General features: G+C 43.8%; 1 long non-coding RNA gene across 4 annotated transcripts in view; it reads right to left on the bottom strand.

The window, feature by feature from the left end:
* LOC123925289 overlaps positions 1 to 17,115 on the bottom strand; it is a 104,793-nt gene that overhangs the window by 3,252 nt on the left and 84,426 nt on the right. For 3 of the 4 annotated variants that reach the window (XR_006814941.1, XR_006814939.1, XR_006814942.1), the window contains exons 2-3: positions 4,873 to 5,010; positions 2,275 to 3,292 (exon numbers count right to left, since the gene is read on the bottom strand). This is a non-coding gene — a long non-coding RNA (uncharacterized LOC123925289). Of the gene's footprint in view, positions 1 to 2,274; positions 3,293 to 3,852; positions 3,931 to 4,872; positions 5,011 to 17,115 lie in introns of those variants that run through there. The other variant, XR_006814940.1, reaches the window with a different exon arrangement.

Here is a 17,115-nt window from a genome sequence, read left to right on the forward strand (position 1 = left end):
AGCCTTTGTGAGCAGTTTGACCTGATAAATGCGCTTGGCTGGCATCAAATAGTCCGGCTTTGACCGATCCCATTTAAATATGTGAATTAGTCATGAAGCAGGACACAGCTTGGTGAGCTTGCTAAATTGTTGGACGCTATTGAAGGAGAAGGGAGAAAAAAGGAGAAAGCCATTCAGTGTTCTCAATTAGGTGGAGAGGTGCAAGGCCTCCCAGCCTCGGCCATGTCTCTTTGCTCACGCACCAAGGCTTGGCTGAGAGAGAGTGCGGAGTGAAGCCCTTGCCGGGGCCATAGCGGGTGCAATGGGCAGAGGTCACTTGGTCCCACTTTGGATTCACTTTTTGTAGCATTCCGTGGGACCCTGGCCTTCCTGGTGTGGGGACTGTCCTGGACCGTCTTAGGTGACAGCAGGATTTTTCCCCAGAGGGAGAGGCCCGTGTGTCCGCCATGCTGAGGTCACTACAGGAAAGGCTAATAACTTGGAGTTTCCTGCTGTATTTATTAAGCCTGTCTCACACCCACTTCCTACCCCAGGAGAGAGGGAGGAAAGGGAAAGGAAGGCCTTTGGTCCCTCACTCCCAGGAAGGGTAGCGAGCAGCCCCAGTAGCACGGTCAACAGCGGTAATGGACCTCACCCTAGCATGAGGGACTTGCTTGTCGTCTCTAGTTTCCTGAAAATGCTCCCCCCCACCACCACCACACACTAACCCAGGATCCCATCCCCACCCGGATCAATGTTGCCAGGCTGGCCATGTCCTTCTGAAAGTTCTAAGGGGGCCGGAAAGAAGAAAGAAAATTTGCCTCCAAGCTCCAAGTGCTCAGTAAGGAGGCTGAGCCTGGGGGCTGCTGCTCCTAGAAGGAAAGACTGTCCCACACCTACCGTTTTAACCACCCCCCTCCTCGCTGACGTTCTGCACACCATTCTACAACAAGCAGTTGTCCAAAGCAGGCACTGCTCCCCGAAGACAGTGATGGGGCCCCATGCTCTCCATTATATGCAAAGATGGTTACCAGACAGACAGTACTTTGGGGAGTGGAAGTCCACTGGCTTGGTTTGCAGTATGTAAGCAATGAGCCAAAGCGGAAGCACGGTATAAAACCAAATAAAAATACATGCATTTTCTTAAACAGGAGCTTTAGTGCCGATGGCTGGGAAGGGGGGTGAAGCGTTTGCCCCTGCAGTCGGCCCCGCTGGAGCAAGCCCAGCGCCCGGCTCCCTAAGGGCCTCCCAGGAGCGCCAGCACACTGCAGGCCTTGGCAGTTTTGCCCTGCGTTTGCAGGCTCCCGGAAGCTCCTCTCTAAGACACTAAGGAAACTCACCAAGCCGGAACCCTGCCATGATGGCTGCAGAATGAGGCTGCTTTTGGAACTGTGAAGTAGCAGCGCCCCCTGCCAGTGGGTGGCTGCCATAGCTAGCAAGTGTCCCCCCTGCTGGGAGCCGGCTGGGAGGAGCCAGGAGCTGCCCAGGCCCGGGAGGAATCCCTGGTGCAAAGAGCCATCCTGCTCCTGCAGAAATCCAGAACTCACCTGTCATGAAGAGGCCCCAGCAGCCCGACCTGCCCAAAGAGAACACGGGAACCGGCCTAGGACCCAGCAAGGTCTCCCTCGTGTTCCTGCCACACAGGGATGGGCTGGAGACAGACAGGTTGCAGGCTGGCCCGACTCCTGACCTCTCCCCTCTTGTTTTGCAGCAATGCTATAAATGGTGGCCTCACCACCATCAGAATGAGCAATGATACCATATGATGGTCATCCCTTATCATGATCATTTCAATTACTACTCAAAAACTAGGACAAGAGGTCACAACCCAGGTGCATCTGGTGTTCTTACTTCAGGATCCTAGTAGCCGAATAATAAAGGCACTACACTGAGGTCAATGTGTGAGAGAGTGTCACTTGGTTACAGTTTCAAAAGACTGCAAAGAATCTAGACCAATCCCTGGCTTGACTGGAACCTTCATTCCTCCTGCCCCGCCCCACCCCCAGCCCTAAGTCATTCCTAGGTCCTGTTTTCACTTTAGCCTACCTGCCAGAGTTACATGTGTGTGTTTTCCTTACCTTTACAATTAAAGATCTTTAAAATGTGAACTCATCCCGTTATAAGACAATTCTTGGTTTTCTTTCTCCCATATCCCAAACATTAAAACGGTATCACTCCACACATGCCCCCGTGAAGAGCTATTCATTCACAACTTTGCATCATTGTGCCTCCCCAAAGAGAAACCCTCCTGGGACAGGTGCCAAGAGCCCACTCAAGACACAGCTTCCAACTCACCAGGCTCCGCCAGGCTACCTTCCTGTCCATCAGTCCATCATCTTCAGTACAAGCTACAGCCACTCTCGGGAACCACTCTGCCCTGAGCCCTGCGTGTCACAGCCAGAGACAGGGTGCCATCCAAGAGGTCTCCCTCTTCCTCAGTGCGAGCATGTCCTTCTGCCTAGCCTTCAGCACGTGCTCTGCAACTGGCTAGTTCTCGCCACTTCACTGTTCCCACCAGAACCAAGACACGGTCCACCAGCGACTCCCAACGAGGCCTTGCTCTCACTTCTGCCTGCCTCCCCTCACAGCAGCCTGCTGTCCTCACAGCAGCCACAGGGATCCTAGATCAGACTGCAACAATGATGACCAGTGAATTCCATGGCTCTCCAAGGCACTCTAGGATCTGATCCAAGTGCTGAGCTGGGCTGGGCCTCCAAAGCCTTGTTATCTGTGCCCCGCCGAATTCTCTAGCTTCCTTCAGGGCCTAGTCCCTCTCACTCCTGAGGACACAGCGATGTCACCCCTCCTACACTTTCTAACACCTTTGCATCTCAGAGTCTGTCCAACACTTTCCCACCTGGTTGACTCTTCTCTTTCAGGCTCAGCTCGCCCGCCCCTTCCGAGAGCTCCCAACCTCAATTGTTCTTCCTCATTGTGTATGTTCCTTCCACGGACACACTTACAACCACTTGAGTATTTGCTGGTTTTCAGTCAGGGTCCCTCCTTGGGTGGCAAGTTTCCTGTGAGTGAGGGAGGTATCCTGTCTTCTTCACTAGGGGACCCCCAGCATCAAGCCTGGGGCCCGGCTGGAGTAGCTGCTCAGCTGAGCGGGCTTTCGAAGGTTGCTGTGATTAGCTCAGAGAGGCTCGGTGATTTGCCTGCTGCCACACATGCAGCAGGAGGGTGTACAGCTCCTGGGCACACGCCCCCTCTGGAAGACTGCTGGGCACGTGGGCATTGGGGAGGAGAGTGGAGCCAGCAGGAGAGAAGCCTCTGGAACAGTGATTCTCTGCAAGATTCCCTTCAGAGAGTGCTGTGTAAGGACAGGTGAGAAACACATTCAACGTTTACATTTCCTTAAAAACTCTTTTGCTGACCTAATGTGGAGTGCGGGCAGTAAGGATCGCCATACAAGACCACCCTTACCCCACCCCTGTCTGGGGAGGATAACGGATAATACAGCATATCTCTGCGGGCAGATTTGGGAGGTTTTCTGAAGCAGGCCTAGAAGATTGCAGGAGGCCTCTCCTCCATTCTGTTGAGCTGAGTGGGAATGTGGGCCCTGGGCGACCCAGCAGCCTGCGGGGTACACTTGACGCGGGGGAGTCCGGGCCCCAGGAGGGGAGCGTCAGGCCAAAGCGGTGGGGGGGCGACTGCACAGCAGAGGGCGCCAGAGAGCCGGTCCGCGGGTGCGCCTCCGCGCCTCCGCGCCAGGCTTACCCACTCGCTTGTAGGGAGCCAGCCAGCCAGCGTCTTTCTAAAACAAAGACTATCCCTCTTTCTGCCCTCCTGCGCTCGGCTGTGGTCTCGCTGTTTCTGTGTGGGAATACGCTAAATGGCCCTATGGATATCTGTTTTTAAAATGCTACCTACTGTTATTGTTGTTGCTAATCAGGTGCCTATGTGGCAGGTGGGTCCTTTCCAAGTCTTCGGGATAAGGGCAGGAGTCCGGAATGTGTTTGGGTAGTTGGTTTTTGTTTTTTTTGCTTGGCTTGTGGGGTGTGGTATATCAGTGGTAGTGGTTTTGTTGGTTGGTTGGCTGGTTTTTTTTTTTTTTATGTATAGGTTAGAATTTGTCTTTCTGGCTGGACCTAGAGGGTTCTGTGCTAAATGAAGTAAGTCACAGAAAGGCAGATACTGTATGATCTCACTTATAGGTGGAATCAAAAAACACAACAAATGAACAAACAAAAGAGAAACAGACTCAGAGATAAAACAAGAAACAAACTGGTGGTTACCAGAGTGAGGGAGGGGTTGTGGTAGCTGCAAAACCGATTACGGGGATTAAGAGATACAAACTTCCACTTATAAAGTGAGTAAATCATGGGAATGTAATGAACACCATAGGAAATATAGCCAACAATATCCTAATAACTTTGTATGGTGACATATGATAACTAGACTTACCATGGGGCTCATTTTGTAATGTAAAATATGTCAGATCATCATAATGTACATAGTGGGATATTGTAGGTTAATTATACTTCAGTTAAAAAAATGAAAGATATATTCATGTCATATTATGGTTGTTGCAGATTATTTTGAAATATTATTTGCATTTATGACTACTTGACAAGTATAGTAGTTACTCATTCCATGCTGTATCCTTTATTTACCATGTTAATAAAAGCAATATATTACTCTTTTTAAAAATGTCTTTTTGGAAGAAGGTACCTTTTCACCAGATCTTCGGTGAGATGCTTTAAATTTCTCTTCCCAAAAAATTGACGGAATGATGGAAACAGCAACCTCTTATGTCAGAAAGGGCTCAAAGAGACTGGTGAGTCACCTTTAAATCCCCACACCCCCTTTCTAAAAAAAACCTCCACTGGGAACAAGAGTCATGAAGTCAAAGAACATTAAAGCTGGAACAAACTCACGAAATTAAACTACCTTCTCTGTTAGACAGATGGAACAGGAGGCCAAGAGAGTACACGGGACCTGTCCAAGGTCATGGCGCCCTCCGTTTCCAACGTGCTCAGAAGAAAACAGTATGCACCAAGCTTTCATTTTACTTCTTGTTCACAATCACTGTAGGAAAAGGAGGGGAAACAGGGATTTGTATTGCCTGGAATGTCACTTCGAGATGATCAGTGTATTTCTGGTGTAAACTTTTCCAGACTTTCAAACTGGTATCAATATTTATATCAAGAACTCACATCAGTTTACTAAAACTGGGTCACGCCGTCCATGCTGCATTGTCGACTTCTTCTGGGTGTACACCAACGTGACTCTCTTTCATGTCAGTTAATATGTATGTCCAATTACTTTTACACCTTTGTCAAAGATCAGTTATACCGTGTGAGTATATTTCTTGGTTCTTCATTCTGTCTTGTTGGTCTAGTTGTCTTTCCCTCCATCCATATCACACTGTCTTGTTTACTGTAGCTAGATAGTAAGGCTAAATATGAGGGGGTGATTCCTCCCACTTTCTTTTCGTTTCTGAGATTGTTTTAGCTATTCTAGGGCCTAAGCCTTTCCGTACACATTTGAGCATAAGTTTGTCTATGTCCACAAAAAACCTTGTTGGATTGCTATAAAATTTTTATTCGTTTCCATCTAACATCCAAAGTGTGAATTGGTCAGGGACATTTCCAAGATTATCTTCACTTGAACAAGGGCATTTTCAAGATAGAAAATGCATCTTATTCATCTCTAACTGCCAGAGTGCCTAGCACAATGCCTCACATACAGTAGGCTCTCAATAAATAATCTGTTGGGTAAGTTCATGGATGGTTGGGGCAAAATACACGTCTTTAAGCAAGGCAGACAATTCTGCAACAGACTGCAGCATTTTATTCTGCTCTTACCTCTAGTCACGCTTTCAGTTCATTGTACTTTTTCTTCTAGGCTTCCTTCCTAAAACACAGAGCAGCCCTGAATTATGTTGGTCATATCTGAGCTGACTGTGTCACTCCCATGCACAGTTTTGAGAACTCCTGATTCTCTAAGCTGAATAAAATCCAGGTTCTTCCATCCCCTTCCCACACATGCAGAGACAACCTGTGTCATTCACCAGCAAGAAAATACATCTTGAGCTCTTGGGATGTGCTAGCGACTGGAAGAAATGGAAAGAATCGGGAAATACAACTCCTGCCTTCAAGAGTTGGAAATGTGGACTCTGCCATGCCGGGTCTGTTGGATACACGGTCCTCTCATTTCTGTTTCAGTGCTTTGCTGCAGGGAACAGTTTCTGGCCTGCATGTTATACACCAGGCATGGGTGCCACCCGAACACCCAGAGTCCTAGGAGAAAGGCCCTCGGCTTCTCGCTCTCACTCCTTTTCCTTTAGGATGAGATCAAAAGACTTGCTATATCCCACTGTGCAAGGATATCCAAAGGACGAATAAGAGGGCTTTCATTAAAGGCCTTTGAGGAGGCATGGGATATTTGCCAAGGTAACCTATGATTGTTTTCCTTATATAGACACTAAAATAAGCCACAGGAAGGACTGTAGCCTTCCATGCCTACCCATTCATTTTTGAAAACTTTTCCATTCAGCATTAGAAAAACAGAGTCTGGGTACTGTGATTTTTAGGGCCCATAAACCTATAAATCTTCCTCCGAGACTCAGGGTGAATTGATCAGGGTGAATAATTCTCCATACTACTATAATTGAGGAAGTCAGAAGCGTGCCCAGCGTGTGGCTTGAGAGATTCTTTGCCAAATTCCTACCAGAGCGATGAGCCTGGGCTACTGTGAGGAGTTCTCATCTTTCTCGACCTTGGCCTTGAAATGTCTTCCTTTGTTTGGACCCTGCTGGTCCCTGCTCTGTATTGTTCACAGGACCTTCCTTCCCAGCCCAACCTCGGGATTCGGGCAGAGGCTGGGGCTCAGTCCCGGTCTTCCTGACTGCTCTTTTAACTGTTCAGACCGGAGCAGGAGCCCATAGTCCCCACTGCTCTGGTCTCTAGGTGAAAAGCTTTTCCAGAGGATGCCTTGTTCCAGTGTCTTTCCTTTCCTTGCTGCTGGGCCTCGAGAAGAGTGCGACTTGCCCCACCTGGCCCCTCACTCTGTCTTTGAAATCTGCCCACCTGCCTTCTGTCCTCTGCATAGATGAGGGGTGGAGGGAAAAGCCCTACTATCGTCTGTCTGGGCCAGTGACCGAATGTGCAGGGCCAGGTACGTTAGCCGGGAGTGTCATCCCACTGATCTGGACCCAGACCTAGAGCCACGGTTTCCCTTCAGCTTTCTCAGTATTAATGCTGACATTCCTGCGTTTCTGTCTCAGCTGGTTCTACACTCAATGGGGAAGCATTGGGTTCTTTGCTGCCAACCCCTGCACACACAGTACTTATAAGCTGAAAATGCCCAGCGCTGCATACGAAGCCCACATTTCTCTCCTGAGCTGGTTAGTATCCCAATCAGTGTGTCTCTCACACAGTGAACGTGCTCTACAATGGAACTCCTTACCTTCCCACAGCAGCCTTTCCCATAGCAATAATCCTAAATGTACCTGCTTCCCACACTAGACACCAAGGAGCCGTTCTCAACCACCCACTTTCCCACCTCGCCTTTGTTCTTCCACCAAGCGTGGTCAACTCTACTTCTGCGACGTAGTTTAGATTTGTCCTCATCTTCCATCCCCACGGCCCGTGTAGCCAGGCCTGTGTCTCTTCCCGGGAAGGCACGGCGTTAGCTGCCCTAAGATTCCCTCTCGTTCCACTCCAGACCCTTCTCCGCCGCACAGTCATGATTATGTTCTTCAGAAAATGAAAATCTTGAAAGCCGCAAAGAAACATGACACCTCACATAGAGGAGACCAATCACTCAAATGTCCACAAAGTTCTCCTCGGAAATGGTGGAGACAGAAGACAGTGGAACATCTTTACAGTGCTGGAGAAAAACAACACATTGGTCAACCGAGAATTTCACCGCCTTGCAAGTCTTCAGAAATGAAGGTGAAAGAATTCCACTTTCCACCATTAACAGAATGAAGAGATTAGATTAACCCTTTAGGAAACTGAAACACTGAATGAAATATACAAAAGGACCATTTTTGGCCACTGGACAAGAAGCAGCAAAGGACAGTGTCCCCTGAAAGAAGTACATCAGACAAGCTCTATGACTTCCTGTGGGGCCTGGATGGTGTCTAGAAGGCAGCACAGGAGGGAGAACCTGGACAGAGCTCAGTGGTCTCCCTGAGTTCAGCGGACAGAGTTAAGAGTTCGGGGAGGCTGGGAGCTGGAATTCACAGGGCAGAGTGCTGGGAAGGAATGTGCTACACAGAGAGTGACCCAGAGGCCTATGAAGAGCCCCCTGGAGTCACCTGCTCAGGACTGTGTGGAAGCCACCCAAGGCCAGGGAAAGAGCTGCTAGAAAGGGGCGGTCAGACAAGCCTCACAGCTCACACTGGGCCAGGAGTCATCGTGTCCTGGCCAGCCAAAGTGGGAAAGCTGCATGATTCGTGGGGTATTGGGTGCAAACTCAGAAGGCCATTGCCTCAGTGGTGGGAAAAGGGAAACTCTAGTCTGCTCTTGTGCTACTTGGCAAAGCTTAAAAGCAAGCTTCAAAAGAATAGAACTATTTGCAAGTAACTTATCTGCAACCCAGAAAGAAAAAAAAAACTCAGAAATTTTTAATGGAATATGAAATTATCTGGCATTTGACAAGGTAAACTTCACAATGTCTGGTGTCCAGTCCAAAATTATGAATTATGCATAAAAGCAGCAAAATGCAGCCCATAATGAGAGCAAAAATCGTTATGGAAAGAGAGCTAGATATGACTGATTTAGTAGATGAAAATTCTAAGACAACTATTGAGCTTTAAACAGTTGTACTCAATATGTTTAAGAGGAGGAGAGCATGGACTACTTAGGGACAGACACGGAAAATACATATTTCAAAAGACCCAGAATGCAATTCTTCTAGAGAAAAATCTGTGCCTTGGATAAAGTGTACTAGAAAGAATAACATGCTAGACCTTATTTAAAAATAATTTGGGGGACGCGCCTGGGTGGCTCAGTCGTTAAGCGTCTGCCTTTGGCTCAGGTCATGATCCCAGGATTCTGGGATCCTGCCCCACATCTGGCTCTCTGCTCAGCGGGAGGCCTGCTTCCCCCTCTCCCCCTCCCCCTGCTTCTCCCTCTCCCCCTCCCCCTGCTTGAGTTCCCCCTCTCACTGTGTCTGTCTCTGTCAAATAAATAAATAAAATCTTAAAAATAAATAAAAATGATCTAGGGGCAGGCAGGGGTGGAGGGGCCCCTTGTGGGTCAGTCAATTGTGCATCGGACTCTTGGTTTTGGCTCGGGTCGTGATCTCAAGGTTGTGGGATGGAGCCTTGCATCGGGCTTTTGACTCAGCATGGAGTCTGCTTCAGATGATCTCTCCCCCTCCCTCTGTCCCTCTTCCTCTCTCTCTCAAATAAATAAATAAAATCCTTTTAAAAATGATCTAGGGACACATGAGTGTGGCTCAGCTGGTTGAGCAACCGACCCTTGACTTTGACTGGGGTTATGATCTCAGGGTTGTGAGACTGAGCCCCAAATCAGGCTCTGTGCTCGGCAGGGAGTCCATTTCTCTCCCTCTTCCCCACCCCCTGCTCACACACACTCTCTCTATATAAAATAAATAAATAAAAATTTTAAAATGACCTCGTTCTTTTAAAGGAAAAGACATTTTCCAAATTAAAAGAACTACAAAAATGCATTACTACTATCAAAGTGCTAAAGGAATTTTCTCCTGCTAAGAAATGATACCGGGGCGCCTGGATGGCTCAGTGGGTTAAAGCCTCTGCCTTCAGCTCAGGTCATGATCCCAGGGTCCTGGGATCGAGCCCCACATTGGACTCTCTGCTCAGTGGGGAGCCTGCTTCCCCCCTCTCTCTCTGTCTGCCTCTCTGCCTTGTTGTGATTTCTCTGTCAAATAAATAAAATATTAAAAAAAAAAAAGAAATGATACCAAAGGAAAATTTAGAACTTTAAGAAGAAATGAAGACAATGAGAAATGGTAAATATAAAGGACCACTTTTTCTTCCTATAAAAATATATATAACTGTTTAAAGCAAAAATTATAACATAGTTTTATAAAGTTTATAATGTATGTGGAGACTAATGGATCTACACAGTTGCTTGGTTTCTACATTTTACATATAGTAGTACAACTGTAACTCTAAACTGTGAAAATATAAGGATGTATATCTTCATTCCTAAGGCAACCATGAAGAAAAGATATGCCTATAAAGCTAATAAATTTAAAAAAAAATTTTTTAAATGTTTAAAATAATCCAAATTTAGGCAGGACTAAGAGAACACAAAGTAAAATAAATAAAGAAAAAACAAATAATAAAATGTTAGACCTAAATACAACCATATCAATTATTCTTTAAAATAACAATGAAGTATATATTCCAATATAAAAGAGATTATCACAAAGTATATAATACCAAGCCTAAAATATATGCGGTCTATAAGACATGCATTTTAAATATAAGTAAGTGGATAAAAAATGATATACCATGCAAACTGTAAGCATAAGAAGGCTACAGTAGCTATATTAATATCAAATAAAGTGAAACTTGAGAAAACAGTATTACCAAAAACGGAGGTATTTCCTAAGGACAAAGGAGTCAATACGTCAAAAAGGCAGAATAATCCCAAATGCGTATGTGCCTAATAACGGAGCCTCAATATCCCTGAAGAAAAAGTCAACAAAAAAATAACCACCTGTCATAGTTGGATATGAATGTGAATATCTCAGGAGTTGATAAAGTCAATAAAAAATAGAGGAACCAAAGAACATTATTAACCACTTTTATTTTTATTTTTTTTTTAAAGATTCCATCTATCTATTTGACAGACAGAGATCTCAAGCAGGCAGAGAGAGAGGAGGAAGCAGGCTCCCCACTGAGTGGAGAGCCCGATGCGGGGCTCAGATCCCAGGACCCTGGGATCGTGACCCGACCCGAAGGCAGACGCTTTAACCCACTGAGCTACCCAGGCACCCCTAGTAACAATTTTTATTTAATTGACTTTTAATTTATTTTATTGATTTTAATTATTTAATTGATTTACAGAACACTGCACCCACTGTACAACTACAGAAAACTACCGAATATACAAGTTTGTTGATCAAGATAGACCATATCTTGGACCATAAAACAAAGCTCAATAAATTTAAGAGAACTTAAATCATACAGACTATATTGTCTGATCAAAACAAGAGTGGGGGGGCGCCTGGGTGGCTCAGTGGATTAAGCCGCTGCCTTCGGCTCAGGTCATGATCTCAGGGTCCTGGGATCGAGCCCCGCATCAGGCTCTCTGCTCCGTGGGGAGCCTGCTTCCTCCTCTCTCTCTGCCTGCCTCTCTGCCTACTTGTGATCTCTCTCTGTCAAATAAAAAAAAAAAAAAAAAATCTTAAAAAAAAATTTATAAAAAAAACAAAAACAAAAACAAAAAACAAGATTGGGCACCTGGGTGGCTCAATTGGTTAAGCAACTGTCTTTGGCTCAGGTCTTGATCCTGGAGTCCTAGGATCGAGTCCCACATGGGGCTCCCTGCTCCATGGGGAGTCTGCTTCTCCCTCTGACCTTCTCCCCTTTAATGCTATCACTCTCTCTCTCAAATAAATAAATAAAATCTTTTAAAAAATATTTTTTAAAAAAGAAACAAGATTAAATTAGAAATTGTAGTAATATACCTAGAAAGACCCTAAGTATTTGGGAATTAAATGCAATTCATTTATAAATAATCGACAGGTCAAAGAAGAAACCACAAGGACAATCAGAAAGTGTTTTGAAATAAACAATAATTTTAAAAAGTCAAAAATTTTAAAAATTAAAAATTAAAAAGTCAAAACTTGTGGGATATAAGCAAATAGTGCTTAAAAAGAAAGTTATAGCTTTAAGTTCTTATATTAGGAAAATAGAAAGTTTTAAAAACAGAGACCTAAAGTTCCACTGTAAGGAGCTAGAAAAAGAAGAGCAAAGTAAACCCAAAGTAACTAGAAGAAAGGGAATAATAGAGATAAGGATAGAAACAAAATATATAGTTGAGAAAAGTAGCAGAATATTAAGTTTGACAACAGTGCCAAGACAATTCAATGGGTAAAAAACAGTCTTCTCAACAAGGGGTACAGCCAGATAATCCATCTGCAGAAGAATGAATTTAAGCCTTTACTTCATACCATCCACAAAAATTAACTCAAAATAGAGTTAAAATATAAAACTCTTAAAACATAGAAGTAAATCCTTGTGAGCTTAGCAATGCCTTCTTAGATTTGACACAAAACACAAATGATAAGGAAAAAATTGGTCCTCATCAAAATTAGAAACATTTGTGTCTCAAAGGACACCACTAGGAAATTGAAAACACAACCCAAAGAATAGGAGAAAATATTTGCAAACTATATATTTGATAAGGAACTTGTATTCAGAATATATAAAGAACCTTTGCAATGCAGCAAGAAAAATACAAACAATCCAAATTTTACAAGGGCAAAGATTTGAAAAAGATACACAAAGGAGGAGTAAGCTCATGAAAAGATGCTCAGTGTCATTAGTCATCAGGGAAATGCAAACCAAATCATCAAATATCTACTGGGAAGGCTATACTCAAAAAGTCATATAATAACAAAAGTTGGCAAGGATGTAGGGAAACTGGAATCCTTACATATTGCTGATAGAAATGCAAAGTAGTGCAGCTATTTGGAAAACAGTGTGGATGATATTCAAAAAGTTAAACGAAGAGTTATCACATGACCCAGGAATTCTACTCCCAGGTACATATCCAAAAGAACTGAAAACATATATCATCACAAAAGTCAAAGAGTTCATAGCAGCATTTTTTTGTAATGGCCAAAGAGTGGAAACAACCCTAATATTCATTAACTACTGAAGACAGACAAAATGTGGTATATCTGTCCAATAGAATGTTCTGTGGCCACAAAAAGGAATGAAGTAGTGATACATGCCACAACATGGAAGAGCCTTGAAAACATTATGCTAAGCCAGACACAAAAGGACACATATTTATGATTACATTTATTAAAATGTCTAGAATAGGCACATCGTTAAAGATAGAAAGTAGATTAGTAGTTCTCAGAGACTGGGGGAAAGAAAGACTGGAGAGTGACTGCTAACGGGATGGAGTTTTGGGAGGAGATGAAATGTTTTGGAATTAGATAGTAATGACTGATGGCTGTACAATTCTGTAAATATACTAAGAACCACTGAATTCTACACTTTATTTTTTTTTAAGATTTTATTTATTTGATAGAGAGAGCACAAGCAGGGGGAGTGGCAGGCAGACAGGAGGGAGAAGCAGGCTCCCTACTAACCTAGGGGCCTGATGTGGGACTCGATCCCAGGATCCTGGGATCATGACCTGAGCTAAAGGCAGCCGCTTAACCAACTGAGCCACCCAGGCACCCCTGAATTCAACACTTTAAAAGGATGAAATTCATGATACGTGAATTCTATTTCTATAAGCTGTTATTAAAATAATGTCATCCACAATCTGAAGAGAAAAACAAAAATAAAGGAGACTATTATGAACAACTTAATTTAAAAAATCAGTTTTTAGGGGGGAGGAGTCAAGATGGCGGAGAAGTAGCAGGCTGAGACTACATCAGGTAGCAGGAGATCAGCTCGATAGCTTATCTAAACATTGCGAACACCTACAAATCCAACGGGAGATCGAAGAGAAGAAGAACAGCAATTCTAGAAACAGAAAATCAACCACTTTCTGAAAGGTAGGACTGGCTGAGAAGTGAATCCAAAACGATGGGAAGATAGACCGTGGGGGGAGGGGCCGGATCTCGGCAAGTGGCAGAGCAACGGAGCACAAAATCGGGACTTTTAAAAGTCTGTTCCACTGAGGGACATTGCTCCAGAGGCTAAACTGGGGTGAAGCCCACGCGGGGTCAGCGTGGCCCCAGGTCCCGCAGGGTCACAGAAGGATCGGGGGTGTCAGAGTGTCACAGAGCTCGCAGGTGTTAGAACGGAGAAGCCGGCTACAGAGACAGAGCTGAGGACTGAACTCTCAGCTCGGGGTTACCTTGAACTGGTCGCAGGCTGGGTGAGCTTGGAGCACGGCTGGAGGCTGGGGATACGGGAATGATTGGGTGCTGTCCTCTGGGGGCACACTGAAGAGTGGGGCCCCGGGGTCTCGGCTCCTCCGGGCCGGAGACTAGGAGGCCGCCATTTTCATTCCCGTCCTCTGGAACTCTACGGAAAGTGTTCAGGGAACAGAAGCTTCCAAAAGCGAACCCGAGCGGATTCCTTAGTCCAGCCCCCGGTAAGAGCGGTGCAATTCCACCTCGGGCAAAGACACTTGAGAGTCACTACAACAGGCCCCTCCCCCAGAAGATCAACAAAATATCCAGCCAGGACGAAGTTCATCTATCAAGGAAAGCAGGTTCAATACCTAGGACAGCAGCAGAATTCCAGAGGAGGAGAAAGCAAAGCACGGAACTCATGGCTTTCTCCCCATGATTCTTTAGTCTTGCGGTTAATTCAGTTTGGTTTTTTTTTTCCAATTTTTTTTCTTTCTTTTCTCTTCTTCTGCTAAATTTTTTAAAACTTTTATCCTTTTCTTTTTAAATGATTTTGAATAGTATATCTAAAATATATATTTTTTCTTTCTTTTTTATATTTTTTCTTTATTTGTTTTATTTTTAAAATTTTTTTTTTCTGAACCTCTTTTTATCCCCTTTCTCCCCCCCACAATTTGGGGTCTCTTCTGATTTGATTACAGCACATTTTTCTGGGGTCTTTGCCACACTTTTAGTATTTTATTTGATCCTTCATATCCTCTTATCTGGACAAAATGACAAGGCGGAAAAAAATCATCACAAACAAAAGAACAAGAGGCAGTACTGAAGGCTAGGGACCTAATCAACACAGACATTGGTAATATGTCAGATCAAGAGTTCAGAATGACGATTCTGAAGGTTCTAGCCGGGCTCGAAAAAGGCATGGAAGATATTACAGAAGCCCTCTCTGGAGATATAAAAGCGCTTTCTGAAGAAATTAAAGAACTAAAATCTAACCAAGTTGAAATCAAAAAAGCTATTAATGAGGTGCAATCAAAAATGGAGGCTCTCACTGCTAGGATCAATGAGGCAGAAGAAAGAATTAGTGATATAGAAGACCAAATGACAGAGAATAAAGAAGCCGAGCAAAAGAGGGACAAACAGCTACTGGACCACGAGGGGAGATTCGAGAGATAAGTGACACCATAAGACGAAACAACATTAGAATAATTGGGATTCCAGAAGAAGAAGAAAGAGAGAGGGGAGCAGAAGGTCTATTGGAGAGAATTATTGGCGAGAATTTCCCTAATATGGCAAAGGGAACAAGCATCAAAATCCAGGAGGTGCAAAGAACCCCCCTCAAAGTCAACAAGAATAGGTCCACACCCCGTCACCTAATAGTAAAATTTACAAGTCTTAGTGACAAAGAGAAAATCCTGAAAGCAGCCCAGGAAAAGAAGTCTAACATACAATGGTAAAAATATTAGATTGGCAGCAGACTTATCCACAGAGACCTGGCAGCCCAGAAAGAGCTCGCATGATATATTCAGAGCACTAAACGAGAAAAACATACAGCCAAGAATACCATATCCAGCTAGGCTATCATTGAAAATAGAAGCAGAGATAAAAAGCTTCCAGGACAAACAAAAACTGAAAGAATTTGCAAACACCAAACCAGCTCTACAGGAAATATTGAAAGGGGTCCCCTAAGCAAAGAGAGAACCTAAAAGTAGTAGATCAGAAAGGTACAGAGACAATATACAGTAACAATCACCTTATAGGCTAATAATGGCGCTAAATTCATATCTCTCAATAGTTACCCTGAATGTTAATGGGCTAAATGCCCCAATCAAAAGACACAGGGTATCAGAATGGATAAAAAAAAAAAACCCATCAATATGTTGCCTACAAGAAACTCATTTGAGACGCGAAGACACCTCCAGATTTAAAGTGAGGGGGTGGAAAACAATTTACCATGCTAATGGACATCAGAAGAAAGCTGGGGTGGCAATCCTTATACCAGATCAATTCGATTTTAAGCCAAAGACTATAATAAGAGATGAGGAAGGACACTATATCATACTCAAAGGGTCTGTCCAACAAGAAGATCTAACAATTTTAAATATCTATGCCCCTAACATGGGAGCAACCAACTATATCAACCAATTAATAACAAAATCAGAGAAACACATCAATAATAATACAATAATAGTAGTGAACTTCAACACTCCCCTCACTGAAATGGACAGAACAGATCATCCAAGCAAAAGATCAACAAGGAAATAAAGGCCTTAAATGACACACTGGACCAGATGGACATCAGATATACTCAGAACATTTTATCCCAAAGCAAGAGAATACACATTCTTCTCTAGTGCACATGGAACATTCTCCAGAATAGATCACATCCTGGGTCACAAACCAGGTCTCAACCGATATCAAAAGATTAGGATCATTCCCTGCATATTTTCAGACCACAACGCTCTGAAGCTAGAACTCAATCACAAGAGGAAATTTGGAAAGAATCCAAATACATGGAGACTAAACAGCATCCTTCTAAAGAATGAATGGGTCAACCAGGAAATTAAAGAAGAATTGAAAAAATTCGTGGAAACAAATGATAATGAAAACACAACGGTTCAAAATCTGTGGGACACAGCAAAGGCAGTCCTGAGAGGAAAATATATAGCGGTACAAGCCTTTCTCAAGAAACAAGAAAGGTCTCAAGTACACAACCTAATCCTACACCTAAAGGAGCTGGAGAAAGAACAAGAAAGAAACCCTAAACCCAGCAGGAGAAGATAAAGATTAGAGCAGAAATCAATGAAATAGAAACCAAAAAAAAAAAAAAAAAAAAAAAAAAAAAATAGAAAAAATCAATGAAACTAGGAGCTGGTTCTTTGAAAGAATCAATAAGATTGATAAACCCCTGGCCAGACTTATCAAAAAGAAAAGAGAAAGGACCCAAATAAATAAAATCATGAATGAAAGAGGAGAGATCACAACTAACACCAAAGAAATACAGACAATTATAAGAACGTACTCTGATCAACTCTACGCCAACAAATTTGACAATCTGGAAGAAATGGATGCATTCCTAGAGACATATAAACTACCACAACTGAACCAGGAAGAAATAGAAAACCTGAACAGGCCCATAACCAG

This window comes from Meles meles, chromosome 14 (assembly GCF_922984935.1).
Source record: "Meles meles chromosome 14, mMelMel3.1 paternal haplotype, whole genome shotgun sequence".
Lineage (NCBI taxonomy): Eukaryota > Metazoa > Chordata > Mammalia > Carnivora > Mustelidae > Meles > Meles meles.